Here is a 13,596-nt window from a genome sequence, read left to right on the forward strand (position 1 = left end):
AGCTCGTTATTTGAGTCTGAAATCGAACAGGCTGATTCCTGAAATCGAACAGGTTGATTCCTGAAATGAGCTCGGATGCGTGATTGAAAAACAGCGAGAAAAAGAAACAGGTTCCGATACGACCTCTCGAACGGCTGAAATTGAACCGTATAATACACGGTTTTTCGGGATTCCGGTCCCGAATAATATTCTCCGGAAATCATAGAGAAAGTTCCTCGGGTCAGATAAAGCGGCCACGCAAAGTTTGAGCACCAACGGAAGATATTTGGGGTGCTTTGGTGTGCCACAAACCAAAGATTCGCCAAACTCCTGATTATCGTGAAAAATGTGTTAAAGCTCGTTATTTGAGGTCAAAATCGAACAGATTGATTCCTGAAATCGAACAGGTTGATTCCTGAAATGAGCTTGGATGCGTGATTGAAAAACAGGAGAAAAAGAAACAAGTTCCGATCGACTTTTGAACGGTTTGAAATTGAACCGTATAATACACGGTTTTTGGATTCCGGTCCTGAATAATATTCTCCGGAAATCACAGAGAAAGTTCCTCGGGTCAGATAAAGCGGCCAGGCAAAGTTTGAGCACCAACGGAAGACATTTGGGGGTGCCGGTGTGCCACAAACCGGCATTCCCCGAAACTCGGTTTATCGTAAAAAATGTGTTAAAGCTCGTTATTTGAGGCTGAAATCGAACAGGTTGATTCCTGAAATGAGCTCGGATGCGTGATTGAAAAATAGGGAGAAAAACAAACAGGTTCCGGTACGACCTTCCGAACGGCTGAAATAGAAGTGTATAATACACGGTTTTTCGGATTCCTGGGTCCCGAATAAAATTCTCCGGAAATCACATAGAAAGTTCCTCGGGTCAGATAAAGCGGCCACGCAAAGTTTGAGCACCAACGGAAGACATTTGGGGGGCCGGTGTGCCACAAACCAGCATTCGCCGAAACTCGGATTATCGTGAAAAATGTGTTAAAGCTCGTTATTTGAGACTGAAATCGAACAGGCTGATTCCTGAAATCGAACAGGTTGATTCCTGAAATGAGCTCGGATGCGTGATTAAAAACAGGAGAAAAAGAAACAGTTCAAACGACCTTTCGAACGGCTGAAATTGAACCGTATAATACACGGTTTTTCAAGATTCCGGTCCCTAATAACATTCTCCGGAAATCACATAGAAAGTTCCTCGGGTCTGATAAAGCGACCACGCAAAGTTTGAGCACCAACGGAAGACATTTGGGGGCGGTGTGCCAAAACCAAAGATTCGCAAAACTCGGATTATCGTGAAAAATGTGTTAAAGCTCGTTATTTGAGGTTGAAATCGAACATGTTGATTCCTGAAATCGAACAGGTTGATTCCTGAAATGAGCTTGGATGCGTGATTGAAAAACAGGAGAAAAACAAACAGTTCCGATCGACCTTTCGAACGGCTGGAATAGAACCGTATATACACGGTTTTTCGGGATTCCGGGGTCCCGGAATAAAATTCTCCGGAAATCACATAGAAAGTTCCTCGGGTCAGATAAAGCAGCCACGCAAAGTTTGAGCACCAACGGAAGACATTTGGGGTCTTTGGTGTGCCACAAACCAGCATTCGCCGAAACTCGGATTATCGTGAAAAATGTGTTAAAGCTCGTTATTTGAGGCTGAAATCGAACAGGTTCATTCCTGAAATGAGCTTGGATGCGTGATTGAAAAACAGGGAGAAAAACAAAGAGGTTCCTAGTTTACCTTCTCGAACGGCTAAAATTGAAGTGTATAATACACGGTTTTTGGGATTCCGGTCCCTAATAAAATTCTCCGGAAATCTCATAGAAAGTTCCTCGGCTTAGATAAAGCGGCCACGCAAAGTTTGAGCACCAACGAAAGACATTTGGGGTGCCGGTGTGCCAAAACCAAAGATTCGCCGAAACTCGGATTATCGTGAAAATGTGTTAAAACTCGTTATTTGAGGCTGAAATCCAACAAAGTTGATTCTTGAAATCCGAACAAAGTTGATTCCTGAAATGAGCTCGGATGCGTGATTGAAAAACAGTAGAAAATCATACGAGTTCCTGTCGACCTTCCGAACGGGCTTGAAATTGAAGTGTATACTACACGGTTTTTCCGGATTCCGGATCCCGAATAAAAGTCTCCGGAAATCACATAGAAAGTTCCTCGGGTTAGACAAAGCGGCCACGCAAAGTTTGAGCAACAAAGGAAGACATTTGGGGGTGCCGGTGTGCCTGAAAACAAGCATTCGCCAAAATTCGGATTATCGTGAAAAATGTGTTAAAGCTCGTTACTTGAGGTCAAAATCGAACAGTTGATTTACATGAATCGAACAGGTTGATTCCTGAAATGAGCTCGGATGCGTGATTGAAAAACAGGAGAAAAACAAACAGTTCCGACGACCTTCAGAACGGTACCAAATTGAAGTGTATAATAAACGGTTTTTCGGGATTCCGGAATCCCGAATAAAAAATTCTCCGAAATCACATAGAAAGTTCCTCGGTCGAGATAAAGCGGCAACACAAAGTTTGAGCACCAACGGAAGACATTTGGGGGTGCCGGTGTGCTACAAACCAAAGATTCGCCAAAACTTCGGATTATCGTGAAAAATGTGTTAACGCTCGTTATTTGAGGTCAAATCGAACAGTGATTCTCGAAATCGAACAGGTTGATTCCTTAAATGAGCTCGGATGCGTGATTGAAAAATAGGGAGAAAAAGAAACAGGTTCCGATACGACCTTTCGAACGGCTTGAAATTGAACCGTATAATACACGTTTTTCGGATTCCGGTCCCTTTAATAATATTCTCCGGAAATCACATAGAAAGTTCCTCGGTTGAGATAAAGCGGCCACGCAAAGTTTGAGCGCCAACGGAAGAGATTTGGGGGTGCTTGGTGCCAAACCAAAGATTCGCCAAAACTAGGATTATCGTGAAAAATGTGTTAAAGCTCGTTATTTGTGGCTGAAATCGAACAAGTTGATTCTTGAAATCGAACAAGTTGATTCCCGAAATGAACTCAGACACGTGATTGAAAAACAGGAGAAAAAGAAACGGGTTCCGATCGACCTTTCGAACTACCAAAATTGAAGTGTATAATACACGGTTTTTAGGGATTCCGTGGTCCCGGAATAAAATTCTCCGGAAATCACATAGAAAGATCCTCGGTCGATAAAGCGGCCACGCAAAGTTTGAGCACCAACGGAAGACATTTGGTGGTGCCGGTGTGCCAAACCAAAGATTCGCCAAAACTCGGATTATCGTGAAAAATGTGTTAAAGCTCGTTATTTGAGGTCAAATCGAACAGCCTGATTCCTCGATATCGAATGGTTGATTCCTGAAATGAGCTCGGATGCGTGATTGAAAAACAGCGAAAAAAGAAACAGTTCCGATACGACCTCTCGAACGGTAAATTGAACCGTATAATACACGGTTTTTCGGGATTCCGGTCCCGAATAATATTCTCCGAAATCATAGAGAAAGTTCCTCGGGTGAGATAAAGCGGCCACGCAAAGTTTGAGCACCAACGGAAGATATTTGGGGGTCTTGGTGTGCCACAAACCAAAGATTCGCCAAAACTCGGATTATCGTGAAAAATGTGTTAAAGCTCGTTATTTGAGGTCGAAATCGAAAGCAGTGATTCTGAAATCGAACAGGTTGATTCCCGAAATGAGCTTGGATGCGTGATTGAAAAACAGGAGAAAAAGAAACAGTTCCGATCGACTTTTCGAACGGTGAAATTAAACCGTATAATACACGGTTTTTTAGGGATTCCGGTCCCGGAATAATATTCTCCGGAAATCATAGAGAAAGTTCCTCGGGTCGATAAAGCGGCCACGCAAAGTTTGAGCACCAACGGAAGACATTTGGGGGCGGTGTGCCACAAACCAAAGATTCGCAAAACTTCGGATTATCGTGAAAAATGTGTTAAAGCTCGTTATTTGAGACTCAAATCGAACAGGTTGATTCCTGAAATCGAACAGGTTGATTCCTGAAATGAGCTCGGATGCGTGATTAAAAACAGGGGAAAAAAAGAAACAGTTCCGATCGACCTTTCGAACGGAAATTAAATTGAACCGTATAATACACGGTTTTTCGGATTCCGGTCCCGAAATAACATTCTCCGGAAATCACATAGAAAGTTCCTCGGGTCAGATAAAGCGGCCACGCAAAGTTTGAGCACCAACGGAAGACATTTGGGGGTGCCGGTGTGCCACAAACCAGCATTCGTCGAAACACGGATTATCGTGAAAAATGTGTTAAAGCTCGTTATTTGAGGCTAAAATCGAACAGGTTAATTCCTGAAATCGAACAGGTTGATTCCTGAAATGAAATCAGACGCGTGATTGAAAAACAGGGAGAAAAAGAAACGGGTTCCGGTACGACCTTCCGAACGGCTGAAATTGAAGGGTATAATACACGGTTTTTCGGATTCCTAATCCGAATAAAATTCTCCGAAATCACGTAGAAAGTTCCTCGGGTCAGATAAAGCGGCCACGCAAAGTTTGAGCACCAACGGAAGACATTTGGGGTGCTGGTGTGCCACAAACCAAAGATTCGTGCGAAACTCGATTATCGTGAAAAATGTGTTAAAGCTCGTTATTTGAGGTTGAAATCGAACATGCGATTCCTGAAATCGAATGCATTGATTCCTGAAATGAGCTTGGATGCGTGATTGAAAAACAGGGAGAAAAACAAACAGGTTCCGATACGACCTTTCGAACGGCTGAAATAGAACCGTATAATACACGGTTTTTCGGGATTCCGGGGTCCCGGAATAAAATTCTCCGGAAATCACATAGAAAGTTCCTCGGGTCAGATAAAGCAGCCACGCAAAGTTTGAGCTCCAACGGAAGACATTTGGGGGTGCTCGTGTGCCACAAACCAGCATTCGCCGAAACTCGGATTATCGTGAAAAATGTGTTAAAGCTCATTATTTGAGGCTGAAATCGAACAGGTTGATTCCTGAAATGAGCTTGGATGCGTGATTGAAAAACAGGGAGAAAAACAAACGAGTTCCTTCACGACCTTCCGAACGGCCGAAATTGAAGTGTATAATACACGGTTTTTTCTGGATTCCGGTCCCTAATAATATTCTCCGGAAATCATAGAGAAAGTTCCTCGGGTCAGATAAAGCGGCCACGCAAAGTTTGAGCACCAACGGAAGATATTTGGGGGTGCTGGTGTGCCACAAACCAGCATTCGCCGAAGCTCGGATTATCGTGAAAAATGTGTTAAAGCTCGTTATTTGAGGCTGAAATCGAACAATATGATTCCTGAAATCGAACAGGTTGATTCCTGAAATGAGCTTGGATGCGTGATTGAAAAACAGGGAGAAAAACAAACAGGTTCCGATACGACTTTTCGAACGGCTGAAATTGAACCGTATAATACACGGTTTTTCGGGATTCCGGGGTCCCTGAATAATATTCTCCGGAAATCACAGAGAAAGTTCCTCGGGTCAGATAAAGCGGCCAGGCAAAGTTTGAGCACCAACGGAAGACATTTGGGGTGCCGGTGTGTACCTGAACAAACGCATTCGCAAACTTCGGTTTATCGTGAAAAATGTGTTAAAGCTCGTTATTTGAGGCTGAAATCGAACAGGTTGATTCCTGAAATGAGCTCGGATGCGTGATTGAAAAATAGGGAGAAAAAAAACAGTTCCTGTCGACCTTTCGAACGGTGAAATAGAAGTATATAATACACGGTTTTTTCGGGATTAGGGTCCCTAATAAAATTCTCCGAAATCACATAGAAAGTTCCTCGGGTCGAGATAAAGCGGCCACGCAAAGTTTGAGCACCAACGGAAGACATTTGGGGGCGGTGTGCCAAAACCAAAGATTCGCCGAAACTCGGATTATCGTGAAAAATGTGTTAAAGCTCGTTATTTGAGACCAAAATCGAACAGGTTGATTTCTGAAATCGAACAGGTTGATTCTGAAATGAGCTCGGATGCGTGATTAAAAAACAGGAGAAAAAGAAACAGTTCCGATCGACCTTTCGAGCGGTGAAATTGAACCGTATAATACACGGTTTTTCGGGATTCCGGTCCGGAATAACATTCTCCGGAAATCACATAGAAAGTTCCTCGGGTCAGATAAAGCGGCCACGCAAAGTTTGAGCACCAACGGAAGACATTTGGGGTGCGGTGTGCCACAAACCAAAGATTCGTCGAAACTCGGATTATCGTGAAAAATGTGTTAAAGCTCGTTATTTGAGGCTAAAATCGAGCAGGTTGATTCCTGAAATCGAACAGGTTGATTCCTGAAATGAAATCAGACGCGTGATTGAAAAACAGGAGAAAAAGAAACGGGTTCGATGCGACCTTCCGAACGGTGAAATTGAAGGGTATAATACACGTTTTCGGGATTCCGAATCCCGAATAAAATTCTCCGAAATCACGTAGAAAGTTCCTCGGGTCGATAAAGCGGCCACGCAAAGTTTGAGCACCAACGGAAGACATTTGGGGGTCTTTGGTGTGCCCTGAACCAACGTTCGCGAAACTCGGATTATCGTGAAAAATGTGTTAAAGCTCGTTATTTGAGGTTGAAATCGAACATCTGATTCACGAAATCGAACAGGTTGATTCCTGAAATGAGCTTGGATGCGTGATTGAAAAACGAGGAGAAAAACAAACGAGTTCCGATCGACCTTTCGAGAACGGTGAAATAGAACCGTATAATACACGGTTTTTCGGGATTTCAAAGTCCCGGAATAAAATTCTCCGGAAATCACATAGAAAGATCCTCGGGTCGAGATAAAGCGTACACGCAAAGTTTGAGCACTAACGGAAGACATTTGGTGGTGCCGGTGTGCCTGAAAACCAAAGATTCGCCAAAACTTCGGATTATCGTGAAAAATGTGTTAAAGCTCGTTATTTGAGGTTTGAAATCGAACAGTGATTCCCGATATCGAACAGGTTGATTCTGAAATGAAATCAGACGCGTGATTGAAAAACAGGAGAAAAAGAAACGGTTCCTGATTTACCTTCCGAGCAGTTTGAAATTGAAGGGTATAATACACGTTTTTCGGGATTCCAAATCCGAATAAAATTCTCCGGGAAATCACGTAGAAAGTTCCTCGGGTCGATAAGCGGCCACGTAATGTTTGAGCACCAACGAAACACATTTGGGGGTCTTTGGTGTGCCTGAAACCGGCGATTCGCCAAACTCGGATTATCGTGAAAAATGTGTTAAAGCTCGTTATTTGAGGTTGAAATCGAACATCTTGATTCTGAAATCGAACAGGTTGATTCCTGAAATGAGCTTGGATGCGTGATTGAAAAACAGGAGAAAAACAAAAGCGAGTTCCGATCGACCTTTCGAGCGGTGAAATTGAACCGTATAATACACGGTTTTTTCGGGATTCCGGTCCGGAATAATATTCTCCGGAGATCATAGAGAAAGTTTCTCGGGTCAGATAAAGCGGTCAGGCAAAGTTTGAGCACCAACGGAAGACATTTGGGGTGCTTGGTGTACCCTGGCCAAACCAGCGTTCGCCAAAACTCGGATTATCGTGAAAAATGTGTTAAAGCTCGTTATTTGAGGTCAAAATCGAACAGTTGATTCACTGAAATGAGCTCGGATGCGTGATTGAAAAATAGGGAGAAAAACAAACGAGTTCCTAATCGACCTTCGAACGGGCCGAAATAGAAGTGTATAATACACGGTTTTTCGGGATTCCGGTCCCTAATAAAATTCTCCTGAATCACATAGAAAGTTCCTCGGGTCGAGATAAAGCGGCCACGCAAAGTTTGAGCACCAACGGAAGACATTTGGGGGCTGTGTGCCACAAACCAAATTCGCGAAACTTCGGATTATCGTGAAAAATGTGTTAAAGCTCGTTATTTGAGACCCAGAAATCGAACAGTGATTCACGAAATCGAACAAGTTGATTCTGAAATGAGCTCGGATGCGTGATTAAAAACAGGAGAAAAAGAAACGAGTTCCGATCGACCTTTTCGACGGTTAAAAATTGAACCGTATAATACACGGTTTTTCGGGATTCAGGTCCCGGAATAACATTCTCGGAAATCACATAGAAAGTTCCTCGAGTCGAGATAAAGCGGCCACGCAAAGTTTGAGCACCAACGGAAGACATTTGGGGTGCTTGGTGTGCCACAAACCAAAGATTCGTCGAAACTCGGATTATCGTGAAAAATGTGTTAAAGCTCGTTATTTGAGGCTAAAATCGAACAGGTTGATTCACGAAATCGAGCAGGTTGATTCTGAAATGAAATCGACGCGTGATTGATAAACGGGAGAAAAAAAACGGGTTCCGATCGACCTTCCGAACGGTGAAATTGAAGGGTATAATACGGTTTTTCGGGATTAAAGTCCCGGAATAATATTCTCGGAAATCATAGAGAAAGTTCCTCGGGTCGCTAAAGCGGCCGCAAAGTTTGAGCACCAACGGAAGATATTTGGGGTCTTTGGTGTGCCTGACAAACCGAAGATTCGCGAAACTTCGGATTATCGTGAAAAATGTGTTAAAGCTCGTTATTTGAGGTTTGAAATCGAACAGTGATTCTGAAATCGAACAGGTTGATTTCTGAAATGAGCTTGGATGCGTGATTGAAAAACAGGGAGAAAAAGAAATAGGTTCCGATCGACTTTTCAAGCGGTGAAATTAAACCGTATAATACACGGTTTTGGGGATTCCGGGATCCCGGAATAATATTCTCCGAAATCACAGAGAAAGTTCCTCGGTCGAGATAAAGCGGCCAGGCAAAGTTGAAGCACCAACGGAAGACATTTGGGGGTGCCTTAGGTGTGCCTAAAACCGGCATTCGCAAACTTCGGTTTATCGTGAAAAATGTGTTAAAGCTCGTTATTTGAGGTTGAAATCGAACATGCTTGATTCTGAATTGAGCAGTTGATTCACGAAATGAGCTTGGATGCGTGATTGAAAAAGCAGGGAGAAAAACAAACGAGTTCCGATCGACCTTTGAGCGGTGAAAGCGAAGTATAATACACGGTTTTTTCGGATTAAGTCCCGAATAAAATTCTCCGGAAATCACATAGAAAGTTCCTCGGGTCGGATAAAGCAGCCACGCAAAGTTTGAGCACCAACGGAAGACATTTGGGGAGTCTTTGGTGTGCCTGAAAACCGGCGATTCGCAAACTCGGATTATCGTGAAAAATGTGTTAAAGCTCGTTATTTGAGGTTGAAATCGAACAGGTTGATTCTGAAATGAGCTCGGATCGTGATTGAAAAATAGGGAGAAAAACAAACGGAGTTCCTGATTTACCTTCGAGCGGTGAAATAGAAGTGTATAATACACGGTTTTTCGGATTAAAGGTCCGGAATAAAATTCTCCGAAATCACATAGAAAGTTACTCGGGTCGAGATAAAGCGGCCACGCAAAGTTTGAGCACCAACGGAAGACATTTGGGGGCTGTGTGCCACAAACCAAAGATTCGCAAAACTTCGGATTATCGTGAAAAATGTGTTAAAGCTCGTTATTTGAGAAATCGAACAGTGATTCAAAATCGAATGGTTGATTCACGAAATGAGCTCGGATCGTGATTAAAAACAGGAGAGAAAAAACGAGTTCGATCGACCTTTCGAGCGGTTTGAAATTGAACCGTATAATACACGGTTTTAGGATTCCGGTCCCGGAATAAAATTCTCCGGAAATCACATAGAAAGTTCCTCGGGTGAGATATAGCGGCCACGCAAAGTTTGAGCACCAACGGAAGACATTTGGGGGTGTGCGGTGTACCTGAAACCAAAGATTCGTCGAAACTTCGGATTATCGTGAAAAATGTGTTAAAGCTCGTTATTTGATGCTAAAATCGAACAGGTTGATTCCTGAAATCGAACAGGTTGATTCTGAAATGAAATCGACGCGCGTGATTGAAAAACGAGGAGAAAAAGAAACGGGTTCCGTCGACCTTCCGAACAGTGAAATTGAAGGGTATAATACGGTTTTTAGGATTAGGAATCCGGAATAAAATTATCCGAAATCACGTAGAAAGTTCCTCGGGTCGGATAAAGCGGCCACGCAAAGTTTGAGCACCAACGGAAGACATTTGGGGTCTTTGGTGTGCCTAAAAACAAAGATTCGCCAAACTCGGATTATCGTGAAAAATGTGTTAAAGCTCGTTATTTGAGGTTGAAATCGAACATGCTGATTCCTGAAATCGAACAGGTTGATTCCTGAAATGAGCTTGGATGCGTGATTGAAAAACAGGAGAAAAAAACAAGCGAGTTCCGATCGACCTTTCGAGCGGTGAAATAGAAACGTATAATAATACGGTTTTCGGGATTCCGGGTCCCGGAATAAAATTCTCCAGAAATCACATAGAAAGATCCTCGGGTCAGATAAAGCGGCCACGCAAAGTTTGAGCACCAACGGAAGACATTTGGTGGTGCCGTGTGCCTGAAAACCAAAGATTCGCCAAAACTTCGGATTATCGTGAAAAATATGTTAAAGCTCGTTATTTGAAATTTGAAATCGAACAGCAGTGATTCGATATCGAACAGGTTGATTAATGAAATGAGCTCGGATCGTGATTGAAAAACAATGAGAAAAAGAAACAGGTTCCGATCGACCTCTCGAGCGGTTTGAAATTGAACCGTATAATACGGTTTTTCGGGATTAAAGTCCGGAATAATATTCTCCGGAAATCATAGAGAAAGTTCCTCGGGTCAGATAAAGCGGCCACGCAAAGTTTGAGCACCAACGGAAGATATTTGGGTCTTTGGTGTGCCCAAACCAAAGTTCGCAAAACTTCGGATTATCGTGAAAAATGTGTTAAAGCTCGTTATTTGAGGTTTGAAATCGAACAGTGATTCTGAAAATCGAACAGGTTGATTCCTGAAATGAGCTTGGATGCGTGATTGAAAAACGGAGGAAAAAAAACGAGTTCCGATCGACTTTTGAGCGGGCATGTAATTAAACCGTATAATACACGGTTTTTCGGGGTCCCGGAATAATATTCTCCGGAAATCACAGAGAAAGTTCCTCGGGTCAGATAAAGCGGCCAGGCAAAGTTGAAGCACCAACGGAAGACATTTGGGGGTGCGGTGTACCTGGCCGGCATTCAAAACTTCGGTTTATCGTGAAAAATGTGTTAAAGCTCGTTATTTGAGGTTGAAATCGAACATCTTGATTCCTGAAATCGAACGGATTGATTCTGAAATGAGCTTGGATGCGTGATTGAAAAAGCGGGAGAAAAACAAACAGTTCCGATCGACCTTTGAGCGGTGAAATAGAACCGTATAATACACGGTTTTTCGGGATTAAAGTCCGGAATAAAATTCTCGGAAATCACATAGAAAGTTCCTCGGGTCAGATAAAGCGACCACGCAAAGTTTGAGCACCAACGGAAGACATTTGGGGGTCTTTGGTGTACCTGAAACCAAAGCGTCGCGAAACTTCGGATTATCGTGAAAAATGTGTTAAAGCTCGTTATTTGAGGTGAAATCGAAACAGTTGATTCACGAAATGAAATCGACGCGTGATTGAAAAACAGGAGAAAAAAACGGGTTCCGTCGACCTTCCGAGCGGTGAAATTGAAGGGTATAATACACGGTTTTGGGATTAGGAATCCGGAATAAAATTCTCCGAAATCACGTAGAAAGTTCCTCGGTCGAGATAAAGCGGAAACGCAAAGTTTGAGCACCAACGGAAGACATTTGGGGGTCTTTGGTGTGCCTGACAAACCAAAGCGTTCGCGAACTCGGATTATCGTGAAAAATGTGTTAAAGCTCGTTATTTGAGGTTGAAATCGAACATCTTGATTCAAAATCGAACAGTTGATTCACGAAATGAGCTTGGATGCGTGATTGAAAAACAGGAGAAAAACAAAGCGAGTTCCGTCGACCTTTGAGCAGTGAAATAGAACCGTATAATACACGGTTTTTCGGGATTAAGTCCCTAATAAAATTCTCCGAAATCACATAGAAAGTTCCTCTGGTCGGATAAAGCGACCACGCAAAGTTTGAGCACCAACGGAAGACATTTAGGGTCTTTGGTGTACCTGAAAACCAAAGATTCGCGAAACTCGGATTATCGTGAAAAATGTGTTAAAGCTCGTTATTTGAGACTGAAATCGAACAGGTTGATTCTTGAAATGAGCTTGGATGCGTGATTGAAAAACGGGAGAAAAACAAACGAGGTTCGTCGACCTTACGAGCGGTGAAATTGAAGTGTATAATACGGTTTTTCGGGATTCAGGTCCCGGAATAATATTCTCCGGAAATCATAGAAAAGTTCCTCGGGTCGGATAAAGCGGCCACGCAAAGTTTGAGCACCAACGGAAGATATTTGGTCTTTGGTGTGCCACAAACCAAACGTGCGCGAAACTTCGGATTATCGTGAAAAATGTGTTAAAGCTCGTTATTTGAGGTTTGAAATCGAACAGGTGATTCACGAAATCGAACAGGTTGATTCTGAAATGAGCTTGGATCGTGATTGAAAAACAGGGAGAAAAGAAACAGTTCCGATCGACTTTTCGAGCGGTGAAATTGAACCGTATAATACACGGTTTTTCGGGATTCCGGTCCGGAATAATATTCTCCGGAAATCACGAGAAAAGTTCCTCGGGTCGGATAAAGCGGCCACGCAAAGTTTGAGCACCAACGGAAGACATTTGGGGGTGCGGTGTGCCTGGCCAAGATTCGCGAAACTTCGGTTTATCGTGAAAAATGTGTTAAAGCTCGTTATTTGAGGTCAAATCGAACAGGTTGATTCACGAAATGAGCTCGGATGCATGATTGAAAAATAGGGAGAAAAACAAACGAGGTTCGATTTACCTTCCGAGCGGGGAAATAGAAGTGTATAATACACGTTTTTTCGGATTCCGGTCCGGAATAATATTCTCCGAAATCACATAGAAAGTTCCTCGGGTCAGATAAAGCGGCCACGCAAAGTTTGAGCACCAACGGAAGACATTTGGGGGCGGTGTGCCACAAACCAAAGATTCGCCGAAACTTCGGATTATCGTGAAAAATGTGTTAAAGCTCGTTATTTGAGACTCGAAATCGAACAGTGATTCACGAAATCGAACAAGGTTGATTCCTGAAATGAGCTCGGATGCGTGATTAAAAAACAGGGAGAAAAAGAAACAGGTTCCGATCGACCTTTGAGCAGGTGAAATTGAACCGTATAATACACGGTTTTTGGGATTAGGGTCCCGGAATAACATTCTCGGAAATCACATAGAAAGTTCCTCGGTCAGATAAAGCGGCCACGCAAAGTTTGAGCACCAACGGAAGACATTTGGGGTGCTTAGGTGTACCCTGAACCAAAGATTCGTCGAAACTTCGGATTATCGTGAAAAATGTGTTAAAACTCGTTATTTGAGGCTAAAATCGAACAGGTTGATTCACGAAATGAAATCAGACGCGTGATTGAAAAACAGGGAGAAAAAAAAGCGGGTTCGATCGACCTTCGAGCGGCAAATTGAAGGGTATAATACACTGTTTTTGATTCCGGAATCCGGAATAAAATTCTCCGGAAATCACATAGAAAGTTCCTCGGGTCGGATAAAGCGGCCACGCAAAGTTTGAGCACCAACGGAAGACATTTGGGGGTCTTTGGTGTGCCCTGAAAACCACGTTCGCGAAACTCGGATTATCGTGAAAAATGTGTTAAAGCTCGTT

The sequence above is a fragment of the Silene latifolia genome, chromosome 11 (genome assembly GCF_048544455.1).
Source record: "Silene latifolia isolate original U9 population chromosome 11, ASM4854445v1, whole genome shotgun sequence".
Classification (NCBI taxonomy): domain Eukaryota; kingdom Viridiplantae; phylum Streptophyta; class Magnoliopsida; order Caryophyllales; family Caryophyllaceae; genus Silene; species Silene latifolia.